This window comes from Pezoporus wallicus, unplaced genomic scaffold, assembly GCF_028554395.1.
Source record: "Pezoporus wallicus isolate ANWC-B61680 ecotype Strahan unplaced genomic scaffold, APGP_CSIRO_Pwel_v1 scaffold_2146, whole genome shotgun sequence".
Taxonomy (NCBI): Eukaryota; Metazoa; Chordata; class Aves; order Psittaciformes; family Psittacidae; genus Pezoporus; species Pezoporus wallicus.
This window is the reverse complement of record NW_026639769.1, coordinates 2,030,386-2,049,540: the sequence shown is the minus strand read 5'-3', so window position 1 is coordinate 2,049,540 and position 19,155 is coordinate 2,030,386. Positions and strand designations below refer to the sequence as shown.

Sequence of the window (19,155 nt, the reverse complement as noted above, 5' to 3'; positions counted from 1 at the left end):
TGAAGTTGAGGAAACACTGATGATGGGTTGAAGAAACAATCTTTCCTGTGAGTCATTCTGGTTTGTATTAAAATAGCAAAGTAGACACCAGCTAAGAGATAATATAAGTAAAACATGAATGCAATTATTAAAAAAAAAGAAATAAACCCAAAACATTGCAAATCTCAGTACAGAGTGTCGTGTAAGTACTGAGTTAAGTCTCTGAAAATATTAAGCAAAAGGCTGTTTCCTTTGGCACTGACTCCTTCATGGTCAAAGCATTTCTCAAAGAAACCTTCTATCTATACCTTTGTAGTAAATAACTTATATTTTGCTCCTCACTGTTAGACTACTCCACTGCTTTAGGGGCTCCCCTTCCAATGGGGATGGCATAATTTAACTGCAAAGTTAATTTGAACATCTACACACAGATAACTTAAACACAGCTTTGTTTCTATGAAACACATTGCACGCAGTCTCTGTGGATAAGGACCTCCGTATTGCACTAGCTCTGTGTGTGTGTGTCAAGGTACTTCATAACCAGGGGGTTAACAGTGGGGACTGCAGAGCATTATTCAAAGTACCTTCCACTCAGCTCTGAACACATCTGCCTCTGATCACATGTGTATCTGCAATTAGTGCCTCATCTTAACATCTCAATAAGCAGTTCAAGCATTCAGAAACAAACATCAGTGGGTCTAACAGCTGCTTTAATTCATTTTATAAATAAGCAATTGAGAATTTTGCTCCAAGTGGCTGTTCGTGTAGCCCATTCCGTAAACGGCGTTCTCTGCAGAGTAAGGCACGATGCGATATGAATGCAGCTTTTCATAATAGAGCGACTGGGAACAGCACTCCTGTACCATAAACTTCAGCCGTTTTCGTGCATCAGAGTAAGCTGTCCTACAACACGAAGCCTCCTTAAAGTATTCATAGCTCTCCCTCTCTGTCTCTAGGTGAATCTTCCTCAACAGATTGTTAATTAATACAGACCTACGGAGGTAAGTTTCAGGGTCATCCAGGAATCGGAGTTTCTGGAGAGAAAGTTTTAAAATACAAGTCCGGTCCTCGGGTAGTATCACGTGCTGGGGAGTAAAGAGCAAGCAGATGGATCTTTAGGATTGAGAAATGAAAAAGGGGGAGGGTGGGGTCTGGAATGAGAGAGAGATACTCACTTCTGGACAATAGTCATGGTAATCTTGATGTAAATGTTCTTCTTCTGCATATTTTCTCTTAAAGTAGGCTACTTTCGACGTCGTTAATGTCTTTGGTAGGCCCCGATCAGATCAGCTCTGCACAAAACAAGAAGAAAAAGAGCTTGGTAAAGTTTGCTGCCACGGTGTTTGTAACATCATGGCCTAGGGTGTGTAGGGGAAGGAGAGGTCCAGAGGTGGGTTGCAGACAGGATGACACTCAGCCTTGACATGCAGCACTCAACCCACTGGAAAAATAGAGAGGCTGGCAAATGTGAAGGCATTTCTGAGCCACTGCCCTGAGGCTTGCCATCACAGCAAGCCCTGCTTCGCAGTGAGAACCACAGTGCTGGCACACACTGCCATTGCTGGGCAGGGTCTCCAGGTTCTACAACCGAGTGGGCTACCGCTGGCCAGCCTCAGCCTCGCAGAGAAATGCCCAAGCCAGGAAGATCTCCATGAGCTGCAGGAGGGGCCTGGATGGGGCCACACGTCTGCAGAGCATGCTGAGGTGTGCGTGGGACAAGGGGTGGGTTTTAATTTTTACGCACCACACACAGAGCTCCATGGCTTCCCTAGAAAACCAATACAGAGAGTATTCACTAGATGGTAGTGTCGTCCCAGAGAAGTAGGAAAGCCTTAATCTCGGTGGGAGGGTGATGGAGCTGATTTTTCTCTGGGGTGCATCAGTTTTTCAGGGCACAGAGAACAGAAGCCCAGCCCTTGGGCTAAGAGAAGGAACTATTGGGCTTTTTTCCTGTGATGAGAGCCCAGTGGAGGTCTGCTCTGAGCTCGCTCACCTCTGTGAAATGGTGAGCAATGCAGGTGGCATCATCACCTCCCAAACAATCTTTTGTAAGAAAATTCTGTTGTTTGCTTTTAAATGCACTATGGTTTTGTTGGTTTTTGATTGATTGTTTGTTTTGTTGTGGGTTTTGTTTTGTTTTTTATTTACTATGCTGATGTTTTAAGGCACCTTTTAGAATAACTCAAAGTCAGGTCCTATGGGATATGCTTTCTTCCCCAAATTGAGATCTCCTTAGGGGCCATTTGAGACTTAGGTTTTCTGAGGAAAAAAAGGACTTGGGTTTGGGCTATTTCTCTGCCATAATAGAAAGGCAAAAATATATTACATAGCCAAAACACAGACCTCATGTCCCTGGAAGTATCCTGCCATGGAGCCTGGAGGGCTCCTTGAGTCTTACCAGCAGGTGGAAGTGAAAAGATACCCACACAACTATTTCAGGGACTGGTGGCATCTCTCCTTCACTGGTAGGAAGGAGTAATGTGCTCTTCCTTCCTTCTGTACATCAAAAACTCTTAAGAAGGGACTGAAGAAGAAATCTCTTCGTAGGAGAATCTTCTTCTATTTTCTCCCTAAATTTCAGGGAGGTGTGGAGGTTTCCCATAAAGGATGCTACAAATCTGGGCAGAAAACTCTTGACTGGTGGTTTAACGCCTTATTTGGAGGCAAGACACCCAGCCCTGCTCTGGAGCCCAGCCCAACATAGATTGCCTGAAACAGCAGCATTTCTCCAGGAGAGGGACCATTGCTCTTGCAGTGGGACAATGCTACATTTCAGTCGACCTGGATCATAGCACACACCAGAGGTGCTCTCTGCACAGACCTCAGCTCAAGGTTACAGGTACAGCTGACATTTTCTCCACTCTGTTAGCACTGAATTGCTGCAAACACCGGTTTAAATTCATAGGCAGCAACCTTCACTGCTTCCAAGTTTTATTCTAGTACTTAATTTTCACCAGAGCCTGGACATCCTGAACATTTAATTACTCTGATATTAGCTTCTCCTACGTGAAAATCTGACTGCTGTGTTATCTGAGAGCAATCACAAATGCATTTATCCTCCCAGCACCATGGCACAGGAGAACATTACAGTTTTCCTTACACTACTCTGCAGAAGACAAAGGTATAGAAGATGAAGTGACATTCCTGCAGCCACCCAGGCTGTCAGGGCTCTGAAAGGAGCCAAACCCAGCGGATAGGTTGATGAGCCAACCATGGGCCCATCCTTCCCCTTCAAACCAAGCCTCTAAATGCTAAAGTTTGCTCCCTAGTGGTTTTCGGTGAAAAGGCTGGAAGTACAGACCCAGCACTATGTGTGTGCAAGCAGAAAATCAGCCCAAGTGCAGGGGCAAGACAGACAACCACAGCATGCAGAGCATCACAGCTCTGTGGTGCTGTCCCTCAGCTCTGCCAGCTCTATGCAAACCTTTCCTTTGCTGCTCCTGGCCACTGGAATTCCTTTCCATGCCCCAGAAATGGAGGGTGATAGTGGGACTTTCAGCATCCCCTGAGCAGGGGTGGCCCTGAAGACACCAGCAAAGAGCAGGGAGCCAGGACAACACAAGGAGCCACTAGAGTGCTGACACCCTGATTTCTCAGATGGAGGGCTGTGTTGGAGCACATGCCACAGGCTGGGAACTGATGCTGGCTGGTGGAAGCAGATGGTAAGAACAGTATTTTGCAGAGGGACACATATGAACACCCTGGCAGTGGGTTCATCGAGCATCCAACTGGCACCCCCTTTTCCCATCAGGGCCAGCCTGGGACATACCCCTCAGGAGCAAAGTGGTTGGCTATATTTAAATTCCTAAAGACTTACACCAGACAAAGTGGCAAAGTTAAAACAAGCCCACATAACCTGGTTTAGTAGCAAGGAAGGGAAACAACCAGCAAATGAGGACCAAGAGCATCTCTGGGCTAGAAGGTTGGTTTTAAACATGTGCCCACTTGTAAGTAAAAGGCTACACTCTAAGAACAAATTAGCCACAAACTGCTCGCCACCAGGATTGCTGTCAGCAAATTCCAGCAATTCCAAATCTGCAGGGCTTGGGGCACTCACTTCCCCAGCCCAGCAGCTCCTACAGGTGGTTCCACCTCCTCTCTCTGGCAGGGAAGGGGTGCTGCCTGCATTTCTGTAGCAACAGGATGAGAAAGTGACCTGAAGGCAAACAAGTCCCATCACAGGGCTGCTACACAGAAGCTCAAGCTCTGTTCTTGTGCTCAGTGTAGCTGCCATCCTATCACCTCATTCCCACTGTCATCTTTTGCGGCTGCTGGTAATGTCCACACATCTGTCTGCATGTGCAGGGGAATGATAGCTTGAGCTGTATGTCCTTGCACTGTGCCCTCGACACCAGCACTGATGTTAAAGTATACAAGGGGCATCACTCCCTGCAGGAGACTTGCAGGGAACAAGCCTTTCTCTAACAGTTCTCTTCAAAGTCAGAGCAGACTGGCTCTGTGCTGCTCAGCTGGAGTTACAGGCATACAAGGCTGTAGTAATGCCGCAGTGAATCAGACCCTTAGTGTTTTGTTTAAATATAAACATATTGAATCAGTGCTTTTTGTGTAGAAGGCTATTCTCACAAGCCAAGTGTTTTGACAGTTACAGCAAGGTGGTATGAGTCACTGCCTCTGCCTCAGTCAAGCTCAGAGACAGATACATCTTAATCACATTACATTTTTTCAGCACTACACCACAAGTCAAGGCACAGGGCCAAATATCCCCATGGGGACTAACCAGTGTAGCACTGAGTCCAGAGAGTGCAGTTTGTCCTTCCAGCCTGGATGTACCTCTCAAAAGCACATTCAGCATCCCACCAGTGTTCTGCTGTGAGCCCTCTGCCAGTCACTAAGGGCTCAGTAAAATTGGCAAAGGGAGGTAGCACTGTCAGGGCTCAGGAGCCACAGGGCAGGCACTGCCTGCTCATGCTGGCCAGTGTTTACACCCCGTCGATGCGAGCCTGCTCTGAATTCACTGCACATCGGAGGACAGCGGCTGTAGCTGCCATTAACACTAATTGAAGTTTGAAACATAAATCCCATGCGCGGCAGTGAGGGAATAGATGTGTCTGTCTCAAGCCCGGATCTCTCAAATGCAGCTTCATGAGGGTTTTAATTGTACTTTCAGCAGAGTAAAATATGCCTGCTCCTATTTATTTCTACAGGAATAATTACAGTACTGTATGCGTGGTACCCACAGAGTTATCAGGCATGTTTGGACAGAGGGTTATCTTATCTAAATTGGACTGTAAATAGATTTATAACATGGCAACTTCATAGTTGAACTGTAAATTGCAAGAAGTACTCTTCATCTGGTCCCTGTGCTCCTGCATCACCCCAGTGACAGGAGCCCCTCTTTGGCATGAATTAGTGCCAGGTGATTTCCACAGGGCTGTAAGATAGCTCAGACAGGAGGCAAGACAGAATTTAACAAATGATTGAACAGCCAAGGAAAAAAACAAACACAAAGCTTGTTCTTTTCCATCCCAAGCAACAGAGAGGGATCTGGAAGCCCCAGGTCTGCACAGCAGCTCTGCCCCAGATCTCATGCATGAGACCCTGGGAATGGTCCTATACTTGTCTCTCTTCAGGAAGAAAATCATCCCTGCCTGCTCAGTGCTGCAGTGAAAGGGGTTGTACAAGCTGGTACTATTGGCTTGTTGATGCAGACATCTGCAGGGGGTAAGCACAGACCTTCCAACACTGCGCGCGGAAGGCGGTGAGTCAAATGTGCTGGTGCCCTGCAGGGTTTCCTATCGCAGTGTAAAGGAGAATAATCAATATGCAAGCTAAAGCTGGCTCAGATGGAAACCATTTCTGAACACCTCTTGCATGCACAAATAGAGAACCTTAGGCTTCTAAGCACACAGAAATTGTCATTTGTTATCAGCAGGAGACGTGACTTTGGCATGGCAAGGCTTATCATCATGTCCTTCCTACTGCTGTCAAACTGCAGTGATAAATTCCCCCATCTCTAACCTTAGCAGCACTTGCAATTAGAGGGTACTCAGCCGAAACCTTCCTCTATTTCATATGCTACGCTGCTGTATTTCCCATCTTCTGGGGCAGGAAAAGCAGCTGGTCCCACTGTGGGACTCCCAATTGATAATGCAAAGCTACCAGACCACAGGCAGGTAAGCATGTGGATTGAAAACACATGTCAGCCCCAGGACTTCACACAGACTGCCAATCGATTTCTGTCCTTCCAGAGTATCGAGTCTTATTCCTCACTCAGGCAGAGAAAGCCCCCTTTAATTGACCCTCAGAAAGCTGGGGACCCACAGCCGCGCTGTTGTCTGCTGGCTGGAGCTGCAGGGTTTGCACTTTAAAACTGCCTTTCTTTTAGTTTCCTAATTGCTTTGCAGATATACCTTAACTGCAGATTCTCCCTGGGCACACATGTGTGTAAGGCACAAAGACCTGAATAGCTCTCATGAGTGCACAAAGACATGAGACTTAATGACCGACTGTTCCTGTCTTGCTCCCTGTAGTCCTGCTGCTTTTATCAATAGAATAAATTCATGTTTCCAGCTTTGCCCCCTTTCCACACTGATCCAAGTAATACCCCTCACTGATGGCAAGCCTGACCAGCTGAAGTCTGCAAACTTGTTAGCTATCTGAGGATGAGAAGTCAATCTGCAAAGGGATAACCTCAGCAGTTCTGGTAAGATTTCCTCCTCACACAGGCTCAGTGAGCATTTTTGGCAACACAGCTCTGCTGGGTGGTTACCTGTCATGGTGGGTCAAGGAGAAACACACATGGTTCAGGTGGCAAAGTCAGAACATACACAGCAAGTAACTGGACCACAAGAGACGAAAGTGCTATTTCAGCAGTCCTGAGGGGAGAAAATAAGGGTTCTGATGTCACATCCAATTCTCTAACTTTGACCTTGCTTCCTGGACTCTATTTCAAACATCAGAAAAGCAAAATAAACCATTAAGAAAAATCATTTCAGTCTCTCAGAGCTATAACTGTAATCCTCTCAGAGTAAATGCCACAAAAAAATACAGCTTGCTCCTCTAAATATCCGGAAGTTTCCTGAGCTAGAACATGATTACTGCCCTCAACACTACCCCTTAAAGTGGCACATTATTTTCTCCATAACTCTTTTCAGCCTCGGAGGAAGGCTAAAGGGTTTCTATTAAAACCACACCATTATTTTGAGTAGTAGTATTAATTTTCTGTCATACACACCACACTGCCGGTAGAGTAATACAGGTCTGGGGAAAGTCAGATTGCAGTTTTCATTTAACAGAATTATTGCAGCATGCATGTTTCAGTGTTTGCCTTATGTATGGTACTGTTTCTAGGCTGCAAGTAGATGCATCAGCATCTGGCCAATGCATTCCCTTCTGGGGGGAGAGTTTGGCACGCTGTAGTAAAAATATTTCCCACTCCGGGGGACAAACAATCACAGATATGCACATGCATGTCCAAACTCTGCACTTTTACATGTGTATGCAGAGGCACTCACACTTTTTATGAATATGAATGTAAATAAGCAGGTCTAAATCCTGCAAGAGGAAAAGAAAAAGAGAGCACATACGTTGCATCTCACAGCTATAAGACAACTGTATTTAGATAGTTGCCTCATCCTAGAGGTTGGTACTTCATTAACAGGCAAAGAAAGAGTAGGTATGGTTACTTTTCAGAGTTCAGCTTTGACTGTAAAAAGATGACTCTGATTAAAATGACCTTCTGTAGAGCATGCCAGCATCTGGCAGAGCAGTAGGCACCTCTGCCCACAGCCAGCAGAGCTGCAGGACGAGCAGCTAGCCTCCCTCTCAGCTCTTTGCCCTCTTCCACAATGCACCAAAGGCGAGAGGTCACAAATACAAAACTTACTCCGCACCGACAGCCACCTGCTAAAGCTGTTTGGGCAGATCCCGCCTGCAAAGCCCCGCGGACAACCCCACGGCTGCTGCCACTGGCACAGCAACGACAACTCAACGGCACTCACCCAGCGAGCCCCGGCTCCAGAGGGGGGCTGCTCCCCGTCCGGCTCTCGCTGCCGGGAGCGCTGCTGCTCCTGGAGGAGGTGGTGGCGGTGGTGGTGGTGGCGGTGGTGGCGGTGGCAGCTCCTGCGGGTCCCTGCAGCTCGCGGAGGTGGGTGCCCAGATGTGCCCCGCGCGGATTGGTCCAGCGGGAGCAGATGTTGCCCGGTTGCTAGGAGAGTTGCTGGGAGCGTTGCTAGGAGACCGTGACGCTCTCTCCATCACTGGCGCGACTCGAGGCCGCGGGGAGGGAGGAAAAAAGGGAGGGGGAGGTCCCTCCAGAGGGACGCGCAGCGCCGGGTGAGCCGGAGGATGGAGGAGATGCCGCGGCTTGGAGCTGGAAAGGCGGTGAGGAGCTGCCTGGGGCGTTGCGGCAGGGGATGGGGTGTGAAACGCCAGAGCTGCTGGGGGTACAGCCCGGCAGTACAACCTCGCCTCCCCTCGGGGCAGGCGGAAGGACGTAGGGAGTGTATCAGCAGCCGCAGGGGTGCCAGGTGTCAGCTGCAGCACGGAGAGAGGGGGAGAGCTCTGCGCTTCAGGGGAGACTGGGAGAACCATAATCCTGCGCCTGAAACTGCTGGTAGCAAGAGCAGAGAGCCCAGCTTGTCTGCTCTTTCTGGGTCACACTCCTCCCTTTTGACTTAGTTGCTCCTTCCTTCCTCCATGTCCACGACCACATCTTGGCACACAGGTTTTTATCCCTGAGCCTTTGGGGTGTTCCACCACATGCCATGGGCCTCACCCAGGCACATGCACCTGTGATCCCAAAGAGGCACCACAGCATTCTAAAATCCAATGGGCCGGAATTGGGATTACTGCAGGAATAGAAGCCACACAGCAAAACAATCCAAACCTCCTGCTCTCCCAAACCAAACAACAGGTTACTGTGGGGGGGGCAACTCCTGCATCTAAGGTACCAGGGGGATTATACTACTGAGCACCCTCCTTATGGAAATAGGTGAGATATCAGACTCAGCCTACCCTCATAACCAAGGGTCCAGCCAGCAAAGCTCAGAAAAAGTTTAAAAGCAGTAAGTAAAATAGTACCTGTGCAAGGCAGCATGCCCAGAGAGGAAATCCCTTTTCCAAAGATCCTAACTCTGTAGGCAGATACTGGCAGATAGAAGAGTGTTTAGAAATAATATTTTTTCAATTATTATTAAAAAAGTTTCTCCAGGCAGCAGTAGGGGTCTTCCCTGGAAGAAGAGTGCCACTTGTGACTTGGGAAAAGTGGTTGGGCAAGACAAACTTTTCTGGAAAGCCAGATTGGTGCTAGTGGCTGCACTGAAGTTACCACCACAACACTAACCTAGATCAGCCCCAGACACTCAGCCTGGGCTTTGCTCAGCACCTTTCTCCAAGATAAAACTTCCTTAAGCAAAAAATTCCTTTTGTGCCTCCCAGCTGTGACTGTGTCCGTGGATGGATACCACTGCTCCCGAGAGCCTCATGCTCATGCTACCACCATCTGGGCAGTTGCTTACTCCAGCCCATGCCCTGTCCTACTATTGAAGGTGACTCAAAGACTCAGCCAGTGCCAAAACCAAGGTGAAGTGCTGTGGGAACACATTAATTTTGGCAGCATCTGTAGCTCCTGGACAAGCCTGTTTTCTTGTGATCTGGAAGATGGGTGTCCCATGCATAGCGTATCTGGGCATGTCACTGCTGGTAGGACACACAGAGCTCCACTTCCTCTGCTTGCTCCATGGAGGTCCTGCAGAGGAGCGTGTACCAGGCTTAGTCCTTCTCCCTCTTACATGGTGGGAATGGATGCACACTTCGTTTGGCATTCTCCTGATCTATATCTCATCCAAAAGAGTCTTGGCAGGCAGAGTCCCAGCTGACATATGCCAACACAACAACCTCAAACAAGTCACTCCATTGACTTCGAGTGTCTGGTTGTGTTTGGTACTTGGTATGCACTGACATGCATGTGCATGCACTCAGCTCCTCTTGTCTTTGCAGTTTGAGAAATGATCAGTCATGGCCATATACTTGTTTCAAATTATCTCTGAAACTCTGCTTCTTCTATTGAGAAGTCAAATGAACTCAAACTAATTTCAAATTTGAATTTTCTAGGACAATAGGAAGGCACTGGAATTTAATTGATTTTGATTACCTGACTTATTATTATGCTGTCAGTAGCGATAGTTCAGGTTGGTGTAATTTTAAATTTACTGTGAGATGAATCTGACATTTCCCTACCGCTGAATAGAGGACTTGAGCAATTCTTTAGCTCTTCACAAGGATGTCATAATTAATTCAGTAATATCACTTCTGTAAGCAGAGATAGAAAAGGAAGACACAGAAGCACCTACTCTGTGACTAAGAGCTGAATGAACGACAGGCTTACTTACTCCAGTGTTCCTGAAATTGATTGTATTTTTTTTTAACATTCAACACAATTTCTGCTGCAAAGACCCATCTTCCCCTCTCCTGTCAGCACACAATCAGGACTTACTAGCTGGCGATAATTTACAGCCAAAAGGTCAGCTAATCTTTCCCCAGCTGGCTCCAAGAAGCATTTCCAACCCCTGATTAGCCCAGAGCAAATTCTTCAATCCAAGTCTAGCTGCTCTTCTCTGTCCCCTTTCTGAGGGGGCAGAGTGTGCAGGGAAACAGATCCCTCACCAGTATAAACCAGCATTGCTTTCCTGGCTGAAGGGGACCTCTGTCAACATGAACAGCAGATGCTTTATCGCACCCCACCCCATACCATCCCCTTCCCTTCCTCTTGCCATGGAAGCAGAAGAGATCACCTCCCATCCTCATCTGAAGAGGAGCTTTCCCCTCTGCCAGGGACACCTGCTTAGAAATCTCCACCCAGCTGAAGCACACAATGTTTTAATGCAGTGGAAATTAAACAGAACCATGACCTGGGATCAAAATCTCTATTGACAGTGATATTATTTGAAAAGATAAGACTTTAAATGTATACTGCGCAAGATAAAGCCCGGACAGGCAGACAACAAAAGAGCAGCTACCCCCCCCCCTTTCTTTTTTTTTTTGTCTTTTTAATGCAAGATTGCTTAGCATAGTCAGTGCTATAATAAATCTGATTTTAAATGGTTTAGAGCGATCAGAAATATAAAACCCCAGAACATTACCATTTACTTTAACTGCCTCAAAGAAATAGCCAAAAATTAGTTCCTTCATTTCAAAGCAGCTACGTCTCCTTAAGCCAACTGTTAAAGAAAAAATGAGTTAATGTACTGTCTTGCATTTAAAGCACTGAATGCTCAAAAGATGTGAGCATATAAAAGCACCAGTCCTCCCAGGCAGCATATACCTACACACTTGCTGTATTTCTAAACACAGCACGCAGGAGGTATTTTCAAAAGATAAAACTTACCTGAAATGTTTATCATTTGTACCTGAAACACTGAGCAGTTTCAGATCCAGGGAGTTACTTCCTGGACTAATTTTGATCTCTGGCTTGGCTTACTCAGCTGACTCTGACAGATAAAAGACCCTCAAAGGCTTTCCCAGCTGTTGACTTGTCACAGAAAATGCAGAGGAGTGCATCTAGTTTCTGGACCCTGTTGATGCTTCCCAACAGTTGGCCAACCTCAGAGGGACCAGATGATTTGGGATGTTACTCCTGCCTGCACCTGAAATGCAGCCTTTGCATTTCATCCTAAAAGACCAGTTTTTTCTGTTTTTCCTGTACTAGAACTTCATTTTTGCTCTATTTTCCAATTCATTGTACAAGAAAATTTGTTGGCGTTTTGAAATTTTTTGTTTGGTTGTTTTTTCTTACCTTTTTGCATTTAAAAAAAAAATTCAAGAAACTTCCAAGAACACACTGGGGAAGAGCAGAACCAATAAAGCCCATTTTCCTATGCATTTATGCTCTCTGTCCCCCTACATCCTCCCCACCAATCAAATTCCACCATGTCCCCTTGGACACCTCCAGCTCTAGCACAGACTGCAGAAGAGGCAGCACAAGCTGTATCTGCTCCTGAGCCGCATGCTGTTTTGAGGGACCGACCCTTGCCTAGTTCTTTCTGCTTCTCTGTAAGTGATCCTCTGTCAGCTGATAACATTTGTAGAAGCATGATTGTCTTTGAGACAGTTACTCTTATTTCAAATGTGATTGAAATTGGCCAACCTGTTAAAAAATTACAATGGTGGAAGAGAGACTGGCAAGGAGACAGATGGCAGACAGCTCAGCTTCTCTAGCCTCAACTGAGCTGATTGAGAAGTGGGAATGTTTTCACCCTCTCACGAAAAATTAAATCACTCTTTCATTAAAATTCAAAACTTAGTTTGCCGACATTAAAAATGTGACTTTTCCAACTGGTCAAAATTAGCATGAAAGCAGGCATGTCTCAGCAAAACAATACTTGGTACTTCACCAAGGAATGAAGCCTTTCTAAGCAAGGAATTACAATACAGTGGGAAGAAGAACATGATAATTAGAACAATAAAACAAAACACAGCCGGAAGCCTAGCGAGACCCACATGTGCTCATGCTGAACAGTGGACACTCCAGCAAGAGCAGCAGCAAGCAGATTGCCAAACCCAACCTCCTATGTGCACAGCAATGCTGTACACCAAGCACATACAGAGCCTGACATACTTTACCAGCAGCTTTATGGGTGGCCTTGCTCAGGCCAAGCTGCCCAAGTCTTGGCACCATGACATATGGCCCATTCCCCACTCTCCCTGAGTTCAATGCCAGAAGCTTCACTGTAGGATGTGCTGAGCTTGCATGGGGACACAGGCAAGTCTGCCCAAAGGAATAAAACAAAACCCACTCTGGTTATCCCTGTGCTAGTGATCAGACTCAGAAAACCCACCCAATGTGAAAATACCTTCACCTCCCTTGTCACCCAAGGATGTTGTGAGACTGCAGGAGCAGCAAAGCAAATGTAGCATTCCCAGCAGTGCCAAAGTCCTTTAGAATAATTGCTGGTGCTCCTTTGTGTTGGGTTTACATGGGAGAAATAGCGCAGAGCCGGTGAGGAAATTGAGGCCAGTTGATGGGCAGGGTGAATTTAAGTGGTTTTCAGAAAAATGCATGGGGTGAAACAGCATTTGAATAATCAGGCCAGGAAAGTACTGCCCTGCTAACAACTCAGGCCATGCCACTGCCTTGGCAGCTGTGCCCACCTGAGATCCCAGAGTAAAACACATACTTCACCATCAATTTGCACCAAGGAAGGTGAGTTTTTCTGAACTCCATGTCTCCCTGGGCAGCTGAGGCTGAAAAAAGGTACCTTAGTACCCCATTTCCTCGCCATCTTTCAGATGAAGGACTCTGGACTGGGTTTTCTGTGCACCCAGACATGGCTTATATTGGCTGCCGTTGCCGAGGCTTCCAGGGACTGAAGCTACCAGCTGTTGCCAGGAAAAGAAACTATTTCTGGGCTGGTCCTGGAAAGCCAGCTCTGCGGATGCCAGCAGGGATTCAGAAATCATGGTTTCTTCTGTCTCCCTCAAAGACAGCACTGTTATTCTGAGAGGAAAAAACTACTCCCAGCTCAAAATCACCAATTTGGACATTTTTTTTTAGCTTATATCTTTTTCTGTGTCAATGTAAGCATGGATTATAACTGCGACCTGGCAGAAGTATACCGCACACACAAACACATTGTGATCAAAGGTACATGCAGGCAAATGTAGTCATAAGATAAAGACATACCCCTCACCACTGCGGTGATGTGCACAACCTCATGACAGCCCAATTTCAGTTCTCCAGCCCAATGCTTGAGCTCTTACCTGTTTCCAAAGCAAGACACATACACCCCATGGCCACTCCAACTGCTACAGGGGCATCCCTTGGCATCCTATGCACCTGGTCGGGATGTCATCAAAGCTGGTACCTACACACAGGAAACATGTTGGTGACATTGACCCCCACATGCCCTGGCGCAGGTACCAACACATTCATTGGTGTATAGGAGAACCAGTGGCTGGAGGACCACCACTGAAGATGTGTGAGGGCCTGCTTCCCAACTCCTGCCAGGGGCTGGATAAGGGATGGTGAAACAGCAGATACCACATGCATAGGCAGCAGTTTTCCTTCCCCACATAGAGCTGGCTAGAAGGTGGTATACAGGGGGAGGCAGACATGTGCAGCATGGGAACCTCTTCAGTTCCCTAAAGGCCCCAGCAGCCCCCACCTCCTGCCGCAGGGCCTCTCTGTCCTTGCAGACAGACAAGGGGACCAAGGGGATATTTCGTGTTCCGCCCAGTTATTCATTATACACCAGACACCTGCATCTTTGTTCTGAACAAAACACATCCACCTCTCCTAGATGCATATTCACTCTGTTCTGCCACAATATTAAAAAAAAAAGGAAGATACGCCAGTTTTGCATGTCTACATGAGCCATCTGCTTCTATTTTATTCATAAAAACCTGTAACAACAGTGTTTGCCATAACAAAATAAGACTGTTTCTGAGATGTGGATGGTTGTATGTGTGCGTGGATAATTTCATCCCAGAATTCTGCAGAAGCTGGGTTTCATGCTTTTTTTTCCAGCCAGATATCATCTAGACATTAGTATTCCAAACGTATCATATAATTAGCAAGAGACAATATATTGTATGATCATGCACGTTAGCACTTAAATAGAATAAAAATGTTTCATTGTCAAGTCCATAAAAACTAAGAATAAACCTCTACCATGCTTTCTGTTGAATAGCCAAACATCTTTTCATCATTTTTTTTCATCTTTTTATCACAGTTTTGCACTTCAGCTCTTTCTATCACACACACAGCAAGCGAAATGATGCTCGTGCCATTCCAGTGCCCTCACCAGTCAATATCAGCCATTTATTAACTACATTGAAGATAAAATTTTCAGTGCAAATCTTTGAAATTTACAAAGTGAAAAGGGTATATGAATTTGTTTCTTACAACCTTCTCAGTATGAACAATTCTCCTTTTATAGACGCATTTGCCATAAAAATAATTCAGCAACAAATTCAAGCTCTGGAAGTCTTACTTTTGAACTGACAGAAGTTAGCGACCTGTTCTTTTATTGATTTGTCTGCACTGTTATTATTTAAAGTGATCAATTTTATAAATTTTGTGCTTGTACATTTCAGGATGGGAAAGGAGTGCTGAGATCTCACTTACTCTTGATGCACCCTCAGCCACAGAGCTGAATTACTCCGAATACCAACCAGCTCGCTACCTGCCCACGGTCTGTGCTGAGAATATGACAGCAATGAAAAGGAAAAACCTTACAGGCAATTATTCTACTAAACACCGGGAAGGAGATGCAGTAAGTGAGTTTACAATGCTGTCCTGTGGCAAAGGTGGTGGAGAGGAAAAACTATCATATCACAGGGCCTGCGAAAGAAAGAGGAGATGCACACACCCCTCAGCACTGCATCACTAGTGTCCAGCTGTGACTGCAACAGTGGGACAACAGGAACCTGTACCTGCCAGAAATGGTATATGGTTCCAATATAGAAACAAGCCAATAAACACTAAAAATAACTTATTACATACAGTATATTTAAATCAACAGTCAAATATACATTGAGATATGCTTCATGCAAATGCCTTGGGGCACTCTCCCATAAAAAACATTTTTATATATACAACATATAAATACCACACAGTATTTAAATGCTGAGTCTACCAAGTGATTATCTCATTTACTCTTCTTGACAAACAAAACTCTTCTGGGAAAAAGTCAGTGACGTTACAGTTGAGAATAGAGTCCAGCAAGACAAAAACCACAGCAATGCCAGCAGAGGACTATAGGACAGATGTGGTACTGGCTTAAATGGAAAACTTGTGCTTGAGGTGCCATGTAGTGACAGCAAAAGACTGAAGGATAGGTTTCATCCTGAGCACCATGAAGATAAAATATTGCTACCAGGCAGACCTCTATAGATATTAATGGGAGGATGGGAGAGGCAATGATGGAGACAATGTGAAGGAAAAGCACCTGGAAAGTGTTAACAAGACACAACAGGGATGAGGAAAGCTAGCAAAATTGTACGATTTTCCCAGCTGCTAACGAAAGAAATTTGCAGTGTTATCCTAATTCTGAGAAATTAAAGGAGAGGGAAGTATTGGGCACAATGAAGTGCCTTCCTTGGAGGTGAAGGCTAATTAATGGCTGTGGGACTCAGGAGAGAATTTAGCTTTTGTCTGAATCCTGAGTTCTCATTCTTCACTCATGGCCAAGATCATATTTTTGTCTTATTACTCAAAGAGATAAGCCCATGCTGGGTACGATGTTACAGGGGATAGACACCTCCAGAGTATTTATTTATTTGATGGTCACCTATTACAGCCAGGAGGAAACACAAGTGCCAGGAACTAACGTCCTCACTTCCTCACACCTGCAGCTGCTCAAGGAGGTGTGGTTTCTGTTAAACCACTTCTGTTAAGAAAAACCCAACTATTTGCTTTCTAATTTTCTAGGTAGAAGAGCAACTAACAGGTCCAAATGGAGCTTCATAACACCCATCAGACTCCTGGGTCTCCTTTTCAACTTTTTTCAACCTCAGCTGCCTAATACTCACTGGATGTGTAACATGGTGATCATATAGAATCATACAATCACAGAATTGTTAGGGTTGGAAAGGACCTTAAGATCATATAGTTTATTGTTGTGCAGGATCATACGGACTACCACAGCTTACCTGCATCTCTTCCAAGCAGCAGACTTCCTTCTGCTTCATCTGTGGTACCTTGCAGGATTCTGGGTTTTATGTCCCTATGATGGGCAGTACCCAAATACCACACAGGTTCCTAAATTAGGATGAAAAAAGTCTCAGTGTTGGACTTCTACCTGCCTTCTACAAGCACTGGATTTTCCCTGCTCTGTGTACAAAGACCTGTCTAGTGAAAGTGCTTAGCTCAGGCTGTTCAGCTCTGCAGAGATGTCAAAATTCATCCTCCCATGGCAAACTCGGGAGCAGAGCAAGGGGAAGAAAATCTCACCCTCAGCCTTCTATTCTGGGGGAGCAGCACAGGGAGAGCCCAGCCAGCAGCTCTGCTCTTACACCCTCATTTGTACAGATGGCTTGTGTGGAGCCGAGAGGGATTGCAACACTAGAAGAGATGAATGGAATCTACCAAGTTCTTTATCCAGGCTACAGTATTGACCTATATCTGCTTCATAAAGGTGAAAAAACATGGATAGCTGTGTGGGTTGAGCAAGAACATCTTCCTGCTGCCAGCTGGCAAACAGCTTGGGGATTACAGCATGAGGATTAATAGCCTTTGTCATTTGTAAGTGCAGATGCTAACCTTACTCATATGACAGACTGATCTTCTTTGGATTCTGTGCCTGTTTGCTGTTCCAGAAAGATGACCTTGGGCTGCTGTGAGAGACAAAATATTTACACATTCATTTCTTAGGGCCTACAGCGTAGGCTGCAGGAAGACACAAGCTCACTCAGCACTGAGAAAAAAGGAGGCAAAAAAAAAAAGCTGTATGCCTTCGGCTTGGAATCATGCAGAGAAACTGGGTTTTAGCTCAGGCTTCACGCCAGTGCAGCCCGGCTGTGCTGCTTTCTGGAGCACAGAGCGAGCAAACCCCCAGCTCTACAGCAGCACAAGCACACTGAGAGCCTTCTCTCCCCACCACCTTCCTGGCCACTGCTTGGGGTTTTCATTTCGTGCCTGACAGCTTGTTAAATCTGCACCAGATTCTGAATAAACACCCAAACCACCTATGCTGAGTTACCCTGTACGTCTTTCCAAGCTTTAGGATCTGTCAGCTTCTGGCTGCTTTTCTCACAGAAGCACATCAGCTGGGAGCCAGCATCACTGCCTGGGGTATGAGAATGTATTTGCTGGGGTAGCGCACACTGAAGGGAAAAAACTGCCTCATTCCAAGTGTGAGTTCTTCCTCAAACCCTGGCTGCTTTCTTCCCCCTCAAACCATATCACAAACATCACACTTAGTACATTTTAAATGGAAAGTGGATGTTCCTGCATACTAATTCCTTCAGGCTCTGTTGTCCTTTTACAGAGCATGATGCTATGTAAAAAAAGAAAGATGAAAGCAAGTAGAGAACAGGTTGTTTCCTCTGTCATTAACGCAGTCCACACTGCAGTGAACGGGTGTCACTCCTTCATAACTATTAAAGTACCACAGCCCAGCCAACAAGCTTCAAACTTCACAAGGACTAGAAAGCAGAACAGCAAGATCTTGATCATGAACATCATAACTTTAAGACAACCCCTCCAGGAGTCAGCTCCCTTGGAGCCTTGGGGATAATGTGATAGAGAAGGCCACATTCTTTGCTCACCCTTTCTGTCCACCTTTCGTGCTGAAGGGCAGAAGGCAGTTGAGAAGCCGAGAGATGAAGTGCTGTGATCACACAGATTAAAGATGATGATAAATATGGGAGCAGAAAGAAAGCTCTGCAGGCATGCTAGCTCCAAGGTCATCACCAGCTTCAGCTGAAGGAGAAAATGAGGAAATGCCTGCTCCTCTGCCAAGCTGCCACCTTCAGCTTTGTGCTGGAGAAATGATCAATAGTGACTAGCAGCCTTTGGTTCTGCGCATCCAAGAACATCTAAAGACATTCATGACTGAAGATCAGTCTATTATGTAAAGCACCAAATAACTTATCGGGATCTGCAGCCGCTAAATATATACCCAAGTATTGTTCATGTGCCCCAGGAGCTGCACGACCCACTTTACCCCTCAAGGGAAACAGAGACAAGCCAGAGCGACAGGAGAGAGCAGCAGGGTCCAGGTAATTAAAGACATTGGTAAAAAGGAAACCCAAACAGAACAAACGATGTAGCAGACCATCCAGACAAAGCCTTTACAAATGGGCACTTCAGTAAGCTGTAGCTGTAGCTCAGTGGGCTAAAAGAGGTACTCATTCCTGTGGGCATCAGTTGAAAGTCACCATTATTATGGGGAACATAAACATGGTGAGATCATTCTGTTCTGTTGTCGATACACATTAAAAATGAAAAATAAAACAAGAGCAGAGTGCCTGGCAGGACAGGGGCATGCTGGCTGGAGAGAGACCAAGGAAGGAACAGACTGCAACTAGCTGAACGATGCTGCTCAAGATAGAGAGATGTGTTCAGAGCACTTGCCCACAATATTCTGGGCTTATGCCAGTGCATTTAGTTCCTTTCCACACAATGGTTTTGTGGGTTTTCAGGCTGTGATTTTTATTTTATTTTTCTCTCTCAAGAGAAGAAAATTCAAATAAGCTATAAGGGGATTCCAGACA

At 45.8% G+C, this 19,155-nt stretch overlaps 2 long non-coding RNA genes across 3 annotated transcripts; one reads left to right on the top strand and one right to left on the bottom strand.

The window, feature by feature from the left end:
* Positions 1-672: 672 nt before the first annotated feature.
* On the bottom strand, positions 673-8,298 carry LOC130602846 (uncharacterized). Its single transcript, XR_008972993.1, has 3 exons — positions 7,941-8,298; positions 1,155-1,271; positions 673-1,064 (listed from the first exon to the last, which is right to left on the bottom strand). It is a non-coding gene; the product is annotated as an uncharacterized LOC130602846 (long non-coding RNA).
* LOC130602847 (uncharacterized) lies at positions 8,191-15,434 on the top strand. Of its 2 annotated transcripts, XR_008972995.1 has the most exons (3): positions 8,199-8,322; positions 9,143-9,522; positions 15,034-15,434. It is a non-coding gene; the product is annotated as an uncharacterized LOC130602847 (long non-coding RNA). The 2 variants fall into 2 exon arrangements; XR_008972994.1 differs by lacking the exon at positions 9,143-9,522 and having other exon boundaries at positions 8,191-8,322.
* The last annotated feature ends 3,721 nt before the right edge of the window (positions 15,435-19,155 follow it).